A 20,095-nucleotide genomic window follows, 5' to 3' on the forward strand; every position below is an offset into this window, starting at 1 on the left:
AGTTCGATGCAGCCAGGAAAGTCTTTTTGACAAATGGTGCTGACAGTCCCGGATGCCCACTTCCAAAAGAACGAAGTTGGATGCTCTCATTACACTACACACAAAGAAGTAAACTCAAGGGGCACCTGGGTGGCTCAGTGGGTTAAGCCTCTGCCTTTGGCTCAGGTCATGATCCCAGGATCCTGGGATCAAATCCCGCATTGGGCTCTCTGCTCAGCGGGAAGCCTGCTTTCTCCTCTCTCTCTGCCTGCCTCTCTGCCTACTTGTGATCTGTCTCTCTGTCAAATAAATAAATAAAATCTTAAAAAAAAAAAAGAAGTGAACTCAAACTATAGAGTTAAATGCAAAAGCTAACATTATATGATTCTTGAGAGGAAACATGAAAGTAAGTCTCTAAATATGATGTTAAAAACCTGTAAGTAACAAAAGGAAAAAGTAGATAAATTGGAATTTAGCAAAATCGGAAGCTTGTATGTTGCAAATCACACCAAGAAAGTGCAAAGACAACCCACAGAGTGAAAGAAAATATTTGCAAACCACATATCTGATAAGGGACTTGTGTCTATATCTTGAGCCACTCAATAATAAAAAACAAGTAACAGAATTAAAAAGTGGGTGATTGGTCTGAACCACATTTCTCCAAAGATAAGTAGCTGGTCATTAAGCACATGAAAAACGTTCAGCATCATTAGTTATTAGGGAGATGCACATCAGAAGTGCAGTGAGATACCACCTGGCACGTACTAGGATAAGGATCATGACATAGACATGGGGTGTGGAGACATTGAACCTCCTGTGTTCCTGGTGGAGATGCGGAGTGGCTGCACTAGTTTGTAGAACAGCTTGGCAGTTGCTCAAAATGGGAAACATGGACTGCTGTGATCTAGTAATTCTATTCCTGGGTACGGGCCCAAGAGAAATGAAAACACACATTCACCCAAGAATTTTTGCATCAATGTTCACGCAGCACTATTCAAAATCACCAAAGAGTAGAAATAACCCAAATGACATCAATGGATGAGGCATAATTAAGATATAGTTTATTTATATACCATGTTATTCATCAGTAAAAAGGGATGAATTCCTGACATCTGCCATCATATGGATGAACCTTGAAAACGTGATGCTAAGTGACAGAAAGCAGACACAAAAGGTCACATATTGATGTGTGAATATACATTGATATGAAATATACAGAGTAGGCAAATCTGTAGAGCTAGCAAGCAGATGGGTAGCTGTTGAGGGCTTGGGGAGGGGGGGATGGCACGTGATATAACATGATGTGACGTGATGACAAAAGTGGATGAAAACGTAACTTTTGGGCCACGATCAAAATATAAAATTGTAGTGGTTGCATAAGTCTGTGAGAAAATTGAACAACATTGAATGACATACTTCAAATGCCTGCAATTTTGGGTATGTGAATGATATCTCAACAAAGGTATTAAAAATTCTAATCCTCATAGATCAGTCATGTAGTATGAGTTTTGGTTTCTTTAGAAAAATTATTACGGGAGCAGTTTTCAATGTATTGTCACTGTTGACATTTTGGGCTAAATCATTATTTGTTATTGGGGAGCATCCCTTTGGTCTGCGCATTGTAGGGTGCTTGGCTGTATCCTTGGCCTCACCCGCTGGGAGCCAGGAGCCCCCCCATCCTCTAGGTATGGCAACCAAAACTGTCTCTGACATTGACAAATATCCCTGGGGTGGGGGGATGGTGCAATGATTGTGTGGCATGCTTAACAGCAGTAATTGTACAAAATTCACATGTCAGCTCTTATTAACGCTTTCGGCTGCTAGAAACTTAAACATTTGCCCCTTATTTCTCACAACGAAACTAGGAATAGATTGTTTTCATTACTTTCAGCTTTGGTACTGGAGTTCAAGGGGAAGGCAGTGAGGAAAATTGTCCAGGTGCAATTGCAACTTTCCACAGATTGATGCCTGTGCCGTCTCTCTGTTTAACTGCTGTACTCAGGGTTGTAATTTAGCCTGTGCCTAATGAAATGTTAAATTTGCTTGCCACACGTTTAGTAGACGGTCCTTCTAAATACAAAACTACTTAGAGAAGTAAAAATGCATTTATCTTTTATTCTATTATTGGTTATAGAGTAAATATTATGAATATCTATGCAAGGTAACAAAAAATAATAAGCAGGATTCCATGGAGATTTAAATAAAAATGTTTCACTTGAATTTAATTGTTTTTGGCAACTTAGCCAAGTGAACTTCTCAGTCTGTATTCAAGGAGTCCCACTAAAACTGCAGTGATCGGAAAACACGACAGTTGATTTCCAAGTAAAGCAAGAAGGCATGTGATTGATTCTACCACTGCTTAACACAAAGCTGAAAAGGAACGAATGAGAAAGATTAATCATCTTGAAACCCCGGGAGAGGCCAGAATCAGAACTGTGAGTCCCAGGGAGGAAAAAAAAAAATGGGAAGAATGTGACAAATGTGACAAGAGGGTGTTGAATCAGTCACTGATAAAAGGGAGGGGGTGGCTCCCTCACCGAGTTGCAGCAATAGAAACAAACAAGGAAAGCCAAGGCCGATGCAATGGGAAAACGTGTCAGATTTATGCACACGTCCTCCCAAACACATTACTCACCACGGAGCAGTAATGCTCATCATCATGTACTCATTTCATACTATGAAAATTGGATATCTCACATTGACTGTCTTTCCCCCATAGCAAAATCAGGCAGTCTTCCCATTACTGACCTCTTTGCAATACCCCACCGTGTCCTCCTGGACATCTAGAAAAGACATCAGGACGGCGATGGATGGGTGGGAAGTGGTCTGACGCGTGCACTCTGGCTTTCCACATTGCCCCGGATCGGCCGGGGATCAAAGCCAGTGTTTTACAGCTCATTTGCGTTAGCGATTTCTTGCCTTACCCTGCACTTACTTCTTTTTCCAGTCTATCTGATTCAAAGAAAAGGACAGCATCAAAGTCATGCCCCCATCCTACCTTTTACACTCGCACCCTGACCTGAACACCTGGCATCACCTTTTTTCTTCTTCTTGTGACTAAATCTTATCTTGGACTTTTTCATCTTAAAGTTCTGCCCACTCCCTCATGCTGAGCTTCCAGTTCCAAAAGCCTGAATGACTGTGGCTACAAGCTAGGAGAACAGGGGGCCTCTAGCCACCGAGCTCTCCGTTGTGCAAAGCCATTTTGTCTCCCTCTCGGCTTTAACACTTACCACTCGGACTGGTCCTGTCTTGTTCCTCTGGAAAGTTCCGGGCTCCTGTGATGAGAGCAGGAGAGGACGAGGAAGCCCTCCACGTAGAGTGTGTGCTAACGCTGGGTATGTGCGCCCTCACCTGCGTGTGTCTCTCTGTGGCTCTGTGTGCAGAGTGCGAGGTAGAATGAGAACTTGAAGTCCTCTAAAGGAAGGCATCGGGGCCGTGATTGTTACAGCTCTTCTCCGCAGGCTTTCTAGTTTCACAAGGAATTTCTTCCACGTCTTGGAGTTGACAGGAATTGGACAAGCCTTGGTCTTACCACAACCCAGCGCATTGGGCAATCTAAGGGCGGGACTCTCCCTCAACGTTGGGGCTGCCAGTTCAGTAGGGCCTGAAGTTCCTTTTCTGAAAAGGAAAGTCCATGCTGTGGCAAATCGACTAAACTTGGTTTTTTGTTTGTTTTGTATTTGTGTGTGTGTGAGGGGGAGTTCCACTTTTAAATCAACCCGAGTAAGCCATAAATAAATAAATAAATAAATAAAAATAAAGGTGTGTTACTATCAAAGGAAGAATCAGCTGGTGAAAATGCTCCATTAAATGCAGACTTTCTCCCACTTTCGATATTTTCCCCTCCTTGTCCTCCTGCTCTGCTGTTGGGACAACCACTTTTCTTTTTTTTTTTTTCTTGAGAAAGTTGAACAAAATTTAGAGTTGTGCTGGCAGAAGATATTTTCCTATGTTGTTTGGGAGAGATTAAAATACATCAACTTCCCCAACTGCCTCAAGCTTCCTACAACTCCAGCCCTCCACCAAAACTCTCCTTTTCATGATAAATGGTGCTCTTAGGATTCTGAACCTCCTGGAGGCCTTTCCCTAGAAGCTGCTTATATTTATGCCATCTACTGGGTGTGGGTGGAACTGCATTTGTTGCTGCAAGCCACAATACCTTATTCTGTGCCCAAGGCTTTCAAGAAAATAGAGGTCTCAGAAATGATGAAAAATTTAGGAAACACAAATATATATCACTTAGAACATAAATAGGGACACCTGAGATGTTAATTTTATGTTTAGAAGTATTTTTTTTTCATAGGAGAATATTTTAACCCTTCAGTTCTTTTTTGTGTTGAATCTAAGGAAACATCCCTGAGATCGGGTTGGAGAATAATATAGGTCTTGTTGTAAGCCTTGTGCTCTAAATATTTAAAAATACTACATATTGTTTTTTTGGTTTTTTTTTTTTTTTAAAAAGCTCAAAAGAGGTGCTCGAATGGATCTTGGTTTAGGAAATGCAGGAGCCAAAATCTTCAATACACATACAGGGACAAAAGTTGAGGTCTTGGAATCAGACAAAGCAAGAGCAGGAATTGAGATTACCCCATTAGGACTGGACTGTGACAGCTGGACCGGAAAATCAGCTATTGTTAGCACAGGGTTACAACAAGGATGACTACCTCTTTCTGTCTGGATTTAGGTGCAAAGATTTTTAAGGATATTCCTACCTTTGCACCTAAAGCCAGACAGAAAGAGGTAGTCGTCCTTGTTGTGTGCTTAAGATGATTAAAGATAAAAGTTTAAAAACATGCTAGTAAAAAGGAATAAACAGATTATGAAAAACCAAGCTATATCTTTGTGAAATAAAACATAGTTGCTGAAATTAAAATCTCAATTGGCAGGCTAAGTTAACAGAAGAGATATAGCTGGAGAGATTATTAGTGAACTGGAAGACAGATATAAGAAAAGTACTAACAATGCAGCAGAAAGCGAGAAAGAAATGAGAAATATGAGAGGATAAATAACTCTAACATATGTTTTATAGATGTTCCAGAAAGAAAATGGAAAAAGTAAGGAAAATGCAAAATTCAAGGAAATAATTGCTGAGAATTCTCTAAAGCAGACAGTGGAAGACAAAGACCATATGATTTCACTTATATATGGTATCCAAGAAACCAACCAACCAACCACACAAGCGCAAATTCAAAGATAGAGAACAGAGTGATGGTTACCAGAGGGGAGGTCAGTGGCGGAGAGGGGGGCAAAATAGGTAAAGAGAAGTAAGAGGTACACAGTTTCAGTTACAAAATATGGAGATGAAAAGTACAGTATTGGAAATAAAGTCAATAATATTGTAATAAAGTATGGTGACAGACATCAGGGTGAGCACTGAATAATGTACAGAATCATCAGATCACTATGTTGTACACGAACTAATACCACATTGCATGTCAATTACACCTCAATAACTTAAAATACCAGTTAAAGTCTTTTAAAAAAGAAAAAATGAGAGAGGACAGTCAGACTCAAGAAACACACTGAGTTTGGAGTAGGAAGATACGAATTTAAATCCACCCCAGGACCCACTGTAACAAAGATAGAATATTAAAAAGTAGCAGAGAGAAAAGCAGACCAACTACAATGGAACAAAACTAGTGTAGTGTGAATCAGAGTTCCTGAAAGCAGTAAGAGAGATCAGAAGATAGTGACATAATAGAGTGAAGAGATAAGCAGAGACTTTTATATACAACTAAGCTATTCTTGAGGAGTAAGGATGGAATAACATTTTCATTTATTTATTTTTTAAGATTTTATTTATTTATTTATTTATTTATTTGAGAGAGAGCAAAAACATGAGTAGGGAGAGGGGCAGAGAGAGGAAGAGAAATTCAAGCAGACTGTGTGCTCAGGGTGGAGCCCCATGCGCGGCTGGATCTCGAGACTCTGAGACCATGACCTGAGCTGAAGTCAAGAGTCAGGACACTCCACTGACTGAGCCACCCAGGTGCCCCAATTATATTTTTATTTTTAACTTTTTTATTTATATAAATATAGGCATATAATATATATATTCTTACTTATATAAAACCTGAGTATGAACCACAAACATAATTCAATATGCAAATAACTATAAGTGATTTAGGGACCATTAAAATATTTGCAGCTGAATATAAGCAGAATGAAGAGGCTCAACTACACCAGGCGATGAACGCTGCATACAATGTGGTAGGGGGAGCGCTGGACTGAGGTTGAGTCCCTGCGGTTCTACAGCTCATGTGAACAGCTGAGACAATCATTAACATTAGAACCCAGTTAAGCATGCATGCTGAACGTTTAAGTGTTACCAGTGAAAGTCCAGAAGTACAATATATAACTTTTAAAAGTAGACAAGAGGGAATTTTAGAAAAAATAAAACAGACATGGTAAAAATTATTTTTTTTTTAAATTTTTAATTGACTAATATGGTCTGGGTTTATGAATTAAAAGATACGGGTTTTCAGTTTTGATTTAAAAAATCCAACTATGCTGTTTAAAGTAAACAAAAAGTAAAGATATAAAGGAGATGGAAGAAAACTAATGTAGCTATTCATAGCAGACAAAATAGGCTTTAAGGTAAAAAACGAAAAAACAAAAAACACAAGAAACATGATTTGAAATCATGAGGGTCACTGCATCATGAAAAAGGAATAATTCAAGAAAAAATATGTAAGAATTCTGATATTATGTTTATCACACTAGGTGTGACATATGCTCCCAGCGGCATGTTAAAGAACTACTCTTATTCTACAATAGGCAATAGGCCTGAAAATAAAATGTTAAGGTGAAGAATTATCAGGTTGAAACTGAAACATCAGCAAGAAGAACGGAAAATGTTAACACATCCATCTTGGAAAAAATAGGTGAGAAAAAATAAATTGTTAGGTATAAAAAGAATTTTGAAGTGGGCAAATTAACAACTTGACGTAGTTATCATCCATGGAACCCCTATATCGTAATGAGAGAATGTAACGCTTTTATGCATCTGTGAACACGTGGAAGTTGATCTCATAAGAAGTCACAAAGCAGATCTTTAAAATACCAAAGAACTTCTATAATGGAACCATGATCTTTAGGCACAATTTTTTTTTTAAATAGGAAATAATTATTGGTATTAACTTAAAACATATGTTTTAAACATTTGCGAGTTTAAAAACACACTTCTAAATAAACCTGGCTCAAAGAATGGGTCAAAGTGGATGACAGTTAAAAATGCATGAACTGGGTGTTATACTGAACTAATGAGTCATTGAACATCATATCAAAAACTACTGATGTACTGTAACTTGGCTAATTGCATTTAAATAAAAAAATTACATTAAATTACAAAATATAAATGTATGAAAATACAACAGTACACCCCAAAAATGGAGCAGTATTTTGAAGGAAATATATCGACTTCAGTAGGAATGTGTATCACAGTCATTAGGGAAAAAAAGGAGCAAATCTTAAAATTAATGAGCTATGTCGTCAGTGTGAGAAGTTAGAAAAAGGACAGATGTAACCATAAAGGAAGTAGCTCAAGAAAACAAAATAAAAGCCCCAAACAATGCAATGACAGATAAAGAAAAAGTAGGTAACATCAACTATGTTGAAAGAATATTTTTAACACCAAAAAATATATATTTTTAACACCAGAAAATACGTCTCATAGAGACAGAGAGGACATGAAGTCAGAATAAAAGATAAGTTACATAAATTGAAAAAATGTCTTTATGAAAAATGATTATATTTTTCTTCCCTCTTACAATTTGCCCTCAACCCTTGAACACTTCTTTATAGACTGGCCTGAAGTTTTGAGCTGCTTTTTAGAAATGATTGTATCACATCCTGAGTTTCCTGTTTTGATAGCATATGCTCAATATACTTCTACAAGCCAAGAGATTTTTATATAAAATAACATTTTTAGGACATGCACATAATCGAGTTAGAAGCTGTGTTTCATTTATCTTTGAAATATCCATGAGTTTAAAAATTAACAGGAGAAACTGTTCAGCTCAAAACACCGAGTCTTTGGAATTCTCTGATGTGTTTAGTGACCCCTTACATGGGGCCCAACAAGAACTAAATCCCCCTCTCTCTTCTCTGACCACCTTCTGACATATGCTCCCAGCGGCATGTTAAAGAACTACTCTTATTCTACAATTTTTGTGGCACAGTTGAGGTGACCACAATAGGCAAACTGTATTTTATTCTTACACCAACAAGGCACTTTAATGGTCAATCTTCTCTTGCTATTGTTCTAGATTCCCTTTGCAATATTATCAATAGTTTCATTTGAAACTCACAAACCCTAGTAGGGCCAGAAAAGCATTTATGACACCACATATTTTGAATTAGTAAATGAAAGGCATGGACAAACTCCTCAACTCAAATTATGCTCATGTGGAATCTTCTGGACGCACAGGTTAGTTGGAAGAGATGTCAAAATAACCTGTGTTCATAGTTCTATTTCTTACCAGTTAATGAGTTACTCTACAAGTTAGTTTTCTCAACTGTGAAAGCAAAATAATAATGATACTTTCCCCTGAGGATTGCTGTGGGTGAAATTATGGGACACAATATTCTCAGTTCGCTGTTGGTGCTTTTTACATATTATATGCACTCCCTTACTTCCATAGATGTTGTAGCAGCATCGGTAAAAGTAACAAAGATTTATAATGAAATAACAAGTATTATTATTAAAAGTTATTAAAAGTTAAAAATAGAAATAATAACAGAAACAATAGTAGTTATTATTGTATTTATGGAATATTATGTGGCAGGCACTTGGCTCAACAGTGCCTATGCATTAACTCAGCCTTCAAACAGTTCTTTGGGGTAAGTACTATTGTCATCATGCCCATTTTACAGATGAAGAAACTGGGGACTTCAGAGGTTAAATCAGAGTTGGGTGAACCGCAGCCTGCAGGCAGATCAGGCCACACCCATTTGCTTACCATTTGGTGGCTTTTGTGCTATGCTGGCAGAGCTGAGTACTTGCCACAGGGGTGCAAATGGCCCACAAAGCCTAAATAACCTACTTTCTGGTTGATCCTTTACAGAAAAATCGTGTGGGCTCCTGAGTTAGATAATTGTCCAAGTTCACACTATGATGCCAGTCTTTAGAGCTCAATAGTACCTTCAGATTGTGGGGCTTTTTCCTGGCCATGGTTTTATGACTTAACAAATGTATTGCCTTTCTCCGTTTTCTAACTGTTACATTCCCACTATTGACAGCCTCTGTCACAAGTGAACTTCGGAATCTTGTGACTTACAGTGACAGAAGTGTATCTCACAGATAGTCCACAGATGGTCAGTAGGGGGTAGCTGGCTGGGAACGGGAAGGAAGGACTCCAACCCCTTGCAGTCATTCTAGGGTTGTGGCTGCCACAGTTGCAAGGTCACCTTGAAGATCGACATCCAAGGCAAAGAGAGAGTGGGGGTTTGCCTGGGAGGTGTTTTGGAGCTGACCCAGCAGCTGCGTGCATCACTGCCATCCCCATCTCCTTGGCTGTAGCTCAGAAATATGGCCTTATTTATGCAAAGGATGTTAAGAAATACAGCCTCTCAGGAAAGGAAAATGGTATTAGCATACGATGGGCCAGTTCCTGCTAAAGGATGATTTGACAACTTCTTTTTTCACTGACCGTGTATTACACCTTCCACCTTTTATCCATGTTGATGGGTGTAGATGGAGTTCGCTCATTTTCCCTTCTATGTAGTATTCTGTTGTGTGGCTTTCCCACAATTTATGTGTGCATTCTACTGTCGACAGGCCTCTGGATGGCTTCCCGTTTGGGGTTATTGCTAAGAATGCTGCAAAGAACGCATCTGAACTGGTCTTCTTGGACATATAGACAGGACCCCTATTGTATACACAAACAAGGAGAATGGCTGGGCCCATGGTCCATTGACTTAGAGGTTTACCAGATAGCACAAAACTGCTCTGCAGTGTACGTGAAACAATTTACACGCCCAGCAGGAATCAGGACTAGTTTCTCATTTATTCTCATGTGTTTTAAATTTTGTCCATTGGATGGGTATAAATAGCTCATTATTATTTCGATTTTTTCAAGAAATTTTGAAAAAGTTGACTTGTATCCAGACTTTATAAAGAATTTTTCCAATTCAACACTGAAAAGATAAATAATTCGATTGAGAAATGGAGAAAATATGTCAATAGACATTTCTCCCAAGAAGGCATGGAAATGGCCAAAAAGCACATGAAGATAGGCACGTCTTTCTTAATTACTGGGGAAATCAAGTAGAAACCTTGACAAAATGTCAATTGTCCTCTAGGATACTTCATTGTCCAAAGGCAAGCAATGACCTGGGCTGGTGGGGTTTTGAAGAAATTGGAACCCTCATGCATTGCTGGTGTGATTGCAAAACGGTGAAGCTGCTTTGGAAAACACTCTGGCAGATTTGGAAATTGTTAACAAGCAGTTACTATATTACCCAGCAATTCCAGTTCTAGGTAGATACCCTTGAGAAACAAAAATATATGTTCACCCAAAAATGTTTGCATAAATGTTCACAGCAGCATTGTTCATAAGAGTCAAAAAGTAGAAACAAACCCAATGTCTATCAACAGATGAATGGGTCCATAAAACGTGGTCTATCCATGCTATGCAATATTATTCAGGCTTAGAAATGAGTGAAGTACCAATAACACAGCACAGCATGGATGAAATTTGAAAACATGACCCTAAATGGGAGAAGCCAGTACAAAAAGCTCTGTACTGTATGATTCCATTTACATGAAATGTCCAGAATAGGCAAATTCATAAGGACAAAAAGCAGGTTCATTTTTCCTAGGGGGTGAGAGCAGGGAGGAAGAGGGGGTGACTGCTAGTGGAGACAGACTTTTGAGGGGGAGAGATGAAAGTATCCTAAAATTAAATAGTGCAACAGATGAATGTAACAAAATCCACTGAGCTGTATGCTTTAAAAGGGTGGATTTGATGCTATGTGATTAAAGTTCAATAAAGCTATCATTTCAAGTAACCTAGAAGGGTAGATAGTATTTCCCTATGTCACTCAGCCTTTCAAGCTGCTCACATGTGATTCACCTACAAGTATTGGCCAGGTTTTATCAGCTATGTGTCCGCTTTTATGTGATTTTAGGTCTTTACTTAACATCTGGTGGCATAAATATCAACTCCCTTTCTGTTTTGACCTCCTTCCTTTTCAAAACTGTCTTGATGATTCCTGAACTCACCCAGAGAAACATAGAGATCAGCTTGTCGTTTTCCACAAAAAAACTACTGGTTGGACTTTGTCTGAAATTAGATTAAATTCAGAGATAACAGGGAATTCTCAGAATTGAGAAATGAAGTTTTCTCATTAGTGACCGTGGCGTATTTCTCTGCTTTGAATGCCTCTGTATGTCTCCTGGTTGGTTTTTGTTTTGTTTTTACTTGTTCCACAAGCACCTCTGTGTTCCAGTGGCTTCTATTACACAGAGGTATTATCTCGTGTATATTATAGATATGATGTGTGTATACATATGTGTGTGTATACATACACATAATTGGTTCTCACTGTTCACAGATTCTAGATTTGTAAATTTGCCAATTTTCTTTTTTTTAATATTTTATTTATTTATTGACAGAGAGATTTGACAGAGAGATCACAAGTAGGCAGAGAGGCAGCAGAGAGAGAGGAAGAGAAGCAGGCCCCCTGCAGAGCAGAGAGCCCAATGTGAGGCCCAATCCCAGGACCCTGGGATCATGACCTGAGCTGAAGAATTTGTCAACTTTCTAAACTGTATCTCTAACTCCCAGATCTAGACTCACATCACCCTTACTGTCATTTACAGACATGCATGCACAAGTCAGTGACAACTCAGAGATGTCTAGTTTTGATCTTCTCAGCAGAAGTTAAGTGAGGCAACGCCCTCCCTTTCGGCTTCACACTTGTCCTATAAGCAAGTGTCCTTCTTGCAGTCTATTTAGTGTGACATTTTTGTGCTTTCTGTGAGTGATTTCACAGTTTAAAATGCCTCCCACGCCCAGCATGGTGCTGAAATGCTGGCTGGTTGGTGTTCCTATGTGCAGGAAGGCTATAAGGTGCCTTACAGAGAGAATGTGTGAATTAGATAAACTTCACTCAGGTAAGAGTTACAGAGCCAATGGGCGTGAGCTCAATACTTTTTGTTGTTTTTGTTTGTTTGTTTGTTTTGTTTTTTTGTTTGTTTTTGTAAGATTTATTTATTTGAGAGAGAGAGCATGAGTGGGTAAAGGGGCTGAGAGAAAGAATATCCAAGCAGACTCCCGCAGAGTGTGGAGTCCAGGGTGAAGCTGGATCCCATGACCCACAAGATCAGGACCTGAGCCGAAACCAAGAGTCAGACGCTTCACCGACTGAGCCAGAAACGCTTCACCGACTGAGCCATCCAGGTGCCCCCCAGGAGTTCAATGTTAATGAAATAATATCTATTAAATAAATATCAAATTATGTATTTTTAAACAGAAACACACACAAAATAAGTTTACGCATCTATCTATTGATAAGGACATTGTGACCAGAGGCTTGAGGGGACCTAACTTGTATTACAGGAGCAATGGCTCAGGACAGACTAATTCAGTGTTCATGGTGACTTCATAGAAAGCAAGTACCTTGAATAACCAGCATGAACTGTGTGTGAAAATATGTTTAAATATATATATGTGTATAATTCTAAATGTATGTAATAAAACATTTATGGAATCTTATAGTTTTGTAAAAGGAATATTTTGATAAAATTAAATGAAATATTTTCAATATTTCATATGATGTTTATTTCCTATGTAAAGGAATGCAATTTCCTTTTTTGTACTATTCTTCTTCCTGGCAAGGTTGCTAAAATGTATTTTCTCTAAATTCTTCCATACAGTATTGAACAGAAAAGAGTGGGCACTCTTTCTGGTTTTATAGGAAATGTTTATAAACCGAAACCAAGAGTCAGACACAACCGATTGAGCCATCCAGGTGTCCCCCATGAATTCAATGTTAATGAAATAATATCTAGTAAATATCATATTTGCTTATGATCAATATCAGAATTCTGTTAGAGACATTCTATCATTTTAAATTCATTAATATATTTTTTTTTAGTAATGAGTCCTAGATTGTTTGTTGAATTAATTTTCTACATTTATTGAGATGACCGTGTTTACCTCCCTTAAATCTGATAATATGGTGAATCAGAAAATAGATTATTGAAGTTAAACCATTAATAAACTCCTGGGATAAATCCCATTCCATTATGATGTATTTATATATAAGTTCTATTTGATTTGCTATCTTTTTTTTCTGATTTTTTTCCGATTTTTTTCTTCTTTTTTCCCCACTTTATTTTATTTCTTTTCAATGTACCAGAATTCATTGTTTATGCACCACACCCAGAGCTCCATGTAATACGTGTCCTCCTTAATACCTACCACCAAGCTCACCCAACTCTCTACCCTCCTCCCCTCCAAAACCCTCAGTTTGTTTCTCAGAGTCCACAGTCTCTCATGGTTCATCTCTCCCTCCGATTTTCCCTGCTAATACCTTTTTAAAAGATTTTATTTATCTGACAGAGAGAGACACAGCAGGAGAGGGAACACAAGCAGGGGGAGTGGGAGAGGGAAAAGCAGGCTTCCCACTAGCAGGGAGACTGATGTGGGGCTCAATCCTAGGACCCTGAGAACACGACCTGAGCCCAAGTTAAGCCCAGATGCTTAACAACTGAGCCACCCAGGCACCCTGGTTTGCTAATATATTATTTAGATTTTCATACGTAATGTTGTTTGTTTCTATTAGTGATACGGGTCTTATAATTTCCTTCCATGTATTGTGCTTGTCTGGCTTTGTTATCCGGGTGTTTTGTTTTGTTTTTGGTGTCTTACGGTATGTTGTCAAACTTCCTCTGTCCATTGCTCGTCTGGAAATGTGATGTGGAATAAGAATATCTATTTCCTGAAAAATTGATTCACGTTGAACCATGTGATAATATGCCTTTTTCGTGTGGAGACAATCTCACTATTGATTTTATTTCTTTAATTGTTCTAGATCTATTGACATTTTCTTTTCAGTCAATTTTGGTAATTTATTTATAAAGCTATTACTATGTGACTTCCTTATGATCAGTCATAAAAAAACACCATTGTGGCTTCCCTCTTACTTACCCTTGGGTCCCTCGTTCTGGGTGAAGCCACCTTGAGTATCATGAGGACACACAAGCAAACTTATGTCTGAAGAGGTCTACGTGGTGAACTGAGACCTCCTGCCAACCGCCGATCTGGGGACCCTCCAGCCCCAGTCAAGCCTCAGCTCCCTGCCACGCCAGCCAGCACCCTGACTGCAGCTCTGCAGAGATCTGATCTAGAACCCAACAGCCATGCTGCTCTGGGATTTCTGACCCACAGAAATTGTGAAATAATAAATGTTTCTTGTTCTATGTCCTGATGTTTTGGGGTAATTTGTTATGAAATAATAGATAACTAGTATAATCATATATTTTTTAAAGGCTGGAGTACTTATATTATATATGACAAATACAGTTATAGTATCATCGAGAGCTTATATAAACACTAAGAAAAGCACTAAAACTTGAATAGAAAAATAAGAACTGTACATGAAAAAATAATTTAGGAAAAAAATGTATCAATGACCAAAATGCATATACATTCAACTTTCCTAAAAACTCAAAGAAGTGTAAATAAGAAAAGCTATGTTACAATTTTTACCTATCAAATTAGCAAATATTTAAATAATGTATTTAATGAGAAGGAAAAATGATAAGACTTGAACTCTCCCTCAGTGATCATAGGTTTATGAATCAGCACAATATTTCTAAAGAGAAAGTAAACTATAGCCCAAAGACTTAAAACCACTCTTTAATATCTACAGGAAACCCCCTTAGTATATTATTAAATCAATCAATCAATTGATTAATTTATTAACAATAAATTAAATATACATTGAAAGGAAATACATCTCAACATAAATAGTGATTTTCACAAACTGATTTGTGGGATGTTTCTTTAGAAACTTCTGTATTTTCCCACAGTTTTTCTCTAATATTATTTTATAAACAGAAAAATAAGCAAGTGTTGATTTTCAGGGCAAACAGAAAATTGTCTGTGTATGAAATATGAAGTTGTTGGGGTGTTACGAAGTCAAGAAACAGTCAAGACACGCACAAATGCAGTGTCCCCTTTCAAAGGGACATCTTTCTAGGCCACCTCAAGTCTCCACAAATAAAAGTTAAATTCACTTCAGGAAAGATGAATTATGTGCTTCACATGTGCCAGCCATGCACTTCCAATGGGGGAGATTTTACTTCCCCAAGTTTCAGATTAGGAAACAGTCATGTGCTTAACTCACAATCAGGTAGGCTGAGAACAGCAGAGCTGGGGGTGACATTGAAATCACTCAATACAAAGGTAGAGCACTTTCCAAGACCTAACCCACTCAGGCCCTACATCCTGCAGGAATGACCTCCATTCATAACCACTGGGGGCCAGGGGCTAGACATTTTGCTGCAGGACAAGGGGAAAGCTTGAACTAACCGGTCATGAGGCCTGTTCTTGGCAACAGCCAGGTGTCTCCTGCTTTACCATCGCTCAACTTCTTGTTCCAACATCATGGGCTTCTAATTCTGTTGAGTGAAGATTCCCCATTTCTGACCCCAGACTTGTTGCTCAGATTTGTGGAACATACATGTATTTTCTTATTTAAATTCAATTTAAGTTAACATATCCTGTATTATTAGTTCCAGAGGTGGAATTCAGTGACTCGTCAGTTGTACATAACACCCAGAGCTCCTCCATCCTGTGCCCTCCTTGATGCCCATCCCTAAATGGATATTAGGTCTCCCATGTGTATATGTTGGCAGGGTGGGCAGAGTTACATACAAAAATTACCAGTGGGTTTTTCCCAGGGACCAATGGGCATTTTAAAGATGCTTTCTAAAATCAAGCAAAAATAAATAAATAAATAAATAAATAAATAAATAAATAAATAAATAAATAAAAATTCTTAAGTGTGTGGCAAGTATAAGTGTTTGTTTATTAACTTATTATTTTAGGGTTAAAATGGCATAACTGAAGTGTCAAAGAGCATAGGGAAATAGCGGCTTTCATTTACATAGAGCAAACAATATTTTATTTTTATATTTTTTATATATTATATATTTTACAAAATATTTTATATTATGTGTATTGTGTTTTTATTTTCCTATAGTAAATTTTACATTTCATATTTATATACTGCATACTTTATATTAAAACAAATACAGATAAGTTTTAGAGTAGACTATAAAGTTCAAATAAGTGTTTTAGAAAAAACTCTAAAACTCTAAATTTCAAAGAGATATTACATTTGCAATGGGCATCCTAGCAATTCAGCCTCTCAGATACCAACACATAAAAATATAATTAAGTGAAAAGGCACAAGACAAATATGTATAGTGCCTGAACACAATCTTGTAGAAAAAGGGGGAAAAGTATGTATCTCAGAAAATGGTTATCTTTCATGATAGAATTTGGTAATTTGGGTGATTTTTATTTTCTTCTATATGCAATATTTTTATTTTGTGTATTTTCCACTAAAAATGTATATTACTTACATAATCAGAAAAATATATAATCCCCTGCCACATTTCCCATGCAGTTTTGTATTTCCTTAATTATATTTGTAGGTTTCTTTTCTACCTGGTGTTGCAAGCTCCCAGTAAAACCGTGAGGAGAGTTCTTCAGGATTCAGCAACACTGACTCCTGGGGAACACCACTACCCATCTCCAGAACTGCTATTTTGCTCCCACTTATGATCTGGCTCTCAAGTTCTGTTTCCCTGATTCCCAACAAACACTCCTCTAGCTACAAGAACATTCATGCATGCATGGCTTTTTCATCATACAGTAAGTAATTGATGTTAATTCCAAGGAACTTTGTGAGGCAGTCTTGGAAATATTTGCTCTAGCGTTTCAAAATGACAGGGTTGGATCTCTTGTAAGCTTTCCACACTGTTGGGTGGACTGCAGAGCTCAAGGGTATGTTTCTCTTTGGCAAGGTGTAAAATGTGAGCTCACTCAAAGAGTGAAGACAAGTGAGTTAGTTGGAACCCCCCAAATTCTGGTGCCTGTTCGTCATGCCAGCTGCCATGTCCTGATTCTCTGCACTGAGAGAATTTGTTAGAAGTCGTATCAGTGGCCATATTTGACTGAAGCATTACAAGGAAGGTAACACCACAGACAGCCTTCTATTTTGGAAAAGATGGTTAAAATTGGCTGGAAAAGCAATTTCCTTTTTACCTCCTGTTAAGACATTCATTAAGAGTGTTTATTCTTGCATGATGGAGATTAAGGGAAAAGGTATTTCAGATGTTGGTGTGGGACTCGATGCAGATATGCTGGCTTTCAGCTTGTGACATAATTATATCATGCACACTTTTGTAAGAGCTGCTTAATCCCTCCTAGTTAGGGGGCTTGCTAACTAAAAACAGACTTCCTTATTGATATTTATGACTAATGTCTTGATAGTCACTACTTAACTTTTTTTGTCTTAATTTTTTTTTTTTTTTAGAACTACTGTTTTCAACAATTCTTTACAGCGGTATGATGAGAGAGATGATTTCCTTCCATTTGGAAGGCATGAATCCAAGCACAAAAAGAGGAGGAAGTTTCTGGGAGGCAGGGCATGGTCAGGCTTGACAGCTTAGAGAACAGCCCACCCGCTCTCTCCACAGGCACTCATTTGTACTGCTGCACACCTGTACCCCACCCCAGCACAGCTGAGCAGAGTGCTTGTACACTGGCCTGAAGTTTACTAAAATCTCACCAGAGCTGGTGCCAACCCTGTTTCCAGATCAGAGCCTCCCAAGACAGGAGAGAAAACCTGCTAGCTCTGCGGCCCTCTGTTCTGTGAGAAGCTTCAAGCCTGCTCCATGATGTACATCATTTCTTCAATCCCCAACTTGACTTTGAGGTTGACATTACAGGTGAGTAAGCTGAGGCTCAAGAAACTAAGGGAAGAACCTGGCATCCTGTTTGTAGATGACAGAAATGGATTCAAAGAGGGGTTTTTCTGGAGCCTGAGATACTCTTTACATAACATGCTATCTTGTTGTTTTTAATTTGTCTTTAAATAGAAATAAAAGGAGAACAGAAAAGGACCAAGGCAAGAGAGGAGTTAACTGGGCAAGACAATTGGTTTTCTTTCACAGAAAGATTAAATTCTGAGGATTCTTCTTTGTCCTTTGGAGAGCCTTAAAGCAAGAGTATGAGCAAATTATTCGTATCTGTGCCCAGATTAGGCATATATAGGACGTGTGCAAGAAACAAAGGAGCAGGGCTCTTTGCTCATCTGTACACAAAGCTGGACCCTCCATATCTCATGGTGCATAGTTTCCCCAAGACCAAGTCTGGAACAGACTTTTGATTACCAAGCACCAGAGTTACTACCGTCACTATTGTTTGGACAAACTCTGGCCTTTGCGAAGATACAACAAGAAAGGCAACGGGAATTTCTTCTACACAACTTGAACGTGATAACCATTAATTTGGTTCCTCTTGATCAAATACATTGATCAAGACTCAAAATATACAGTCTAGAATTTTTTTTCAGTTAATCTAATATGCAAGTAATTAACGTTTCTTTAGCGTAGAGCCAAAACAACTAGAATGAGGTTGAACAGAAAAATGCAGTGATTCTGAATAACTCAGCAAGGCCTAGTCCTCTGTGAGGAACAGAGGCCTGGGAACAAGCAACCCGACATGCCACCATGGACATATTGTAACCCCCAAAACAGGGCCGCACAAATCTTTCATTTTTCAGGATCCTGTGTAGAAGCAACACATGGAACGTGCGCTGTGTTTAATGGGCCCAGGCTGCGGGAGCCCGTGTTGGGTAGGGGAGGGGCATATCTGTCACTGGGGTTTGTGGGATATGGAAAGGAGAAGCTGAAAGAGGAATGGGGAGTTTCCTAGGGTAGGGGAGACTCTGAGAGGTAGGTGGGGGGGAAGGAGCCCTATGCTTGCTTCTTGAGGAAGGCCAATATTGCTCTATACTGCCCTCTTTGGACTGTCTTTGCTGTGTCCCAGAGGTGTTGGACTGTCGTGTTTTCATTTTCATTTGTTTCCATGTATTTTTTTAATCCTTGAATTTTCTGGCTGACCCATTCCTCCCTTAGTAGGACGCTCTTTAACCTCCACGTATGTGTGGTCTTCCCAAATCTTTTCTTGTGAATCACTTTGTGTTTCATCCCGTTGTGGTGTGAAGCTATGAATGGTATGCTCTCAGTCTTGGTGGAGGCCTGATTTCTGGTCAAAGTGGCAGCTGCACCCCAATGTTTATAGCAGCAGTGTCCACAATAGACAAACTGTGGAAAGAGCCCAGATGTCCATGAACTGATGAATGGATAAAGAAGATGTCATATATATATGTGTGTGTGTGTGTGTTTATACTGCAATATTATATAATATATACTGGGATATAATATATACTGGAATATTACTCAGCCGTCAAAAACCTTGCCGTTTGCCATGACATGGATGGAACCAGAAGGTATAATTCTACATGAAATAAGTCCGACAAAGACAAATGCCATATGATTTTAGTCATAGGTGGAATTTAAGAAACAAAACAGATAAACATAGAGGAAGGGAAGGAAAAATAAAATAAGACAAAAAAAGAGAGGAAGGCAAACCATAAGAGCATTTAACTCCAGGAAGCAAGCTGAGGGCGGCTGGAGGGGAGGTGGGTGGGGGATGGGGTGACTGGGGGATGGGCATGAGGGAGGGCACGTGATGTCATGAGCACGGGGTGTTCTATGCAATGGATGAGTCACTAACTTCAACTCCTGAAACTAATAATAAAATATATGTTAACCAACTTGAATCAAAATAAACTAAAAAAGAAAAAGAAAAGAAAGAAAGGCAGGCAGCACCCTACACGGAGGTGAGGAATGCTGTGAGCTCCTGAGCACAGGAGACCTGAGAGGACATACAGGCTGTACACCGAGTGCAGCGAGTAAGGGTTTGAGGTGAGGGAAGGGGTGCTTCTGTCTGGGGTCCCAGAGAACAGTTCACATGCAAGGGACAGTGGGGACAGACTGCAGGGGACACTGTATGATCAGGGTGAT

General features: G+C 38.7%; 1 protein-coding gene across 2 annotated transcripts in view; it reads right to left on the reverse strand.

The window, feature by feature from the left end:
• KCNJ15 (potassium inwardly rectifying channel subfamily J member 15) overlaps positions 1-3,486 on the reverse strand; it is a 71,551-nt gene extending 68,065 nt beyond the window's left edge. Inside the window, exon 1 of one of the 2 annotated variants that reach the window (XM_082686066.1) lies at positions 3,213-3,486. The gene's annotated coding sequence lies outside the window, so the exon portion shown is untranslated. The remainder of the gene's footprint in view (positions 1-3,212) is intronic. The other variant, XM_082686067.1, reaches the window with a different exon arrangement.
• Between the last annotated feature and the right edge of the window lie 16,609 nt (positions 3,487-20,095).

The sequence above is a fragment of the Mustela nivalis genome (genome assembly GCF_964662115.1).
Source record: "Mustela nivalis genome assembly, chromosome: 1".
NCBI lineage: Eukaryota > Metazoa > Chordata > Mammalia > Carnivora > Mustelidae > Mustela > Mustela nivalis.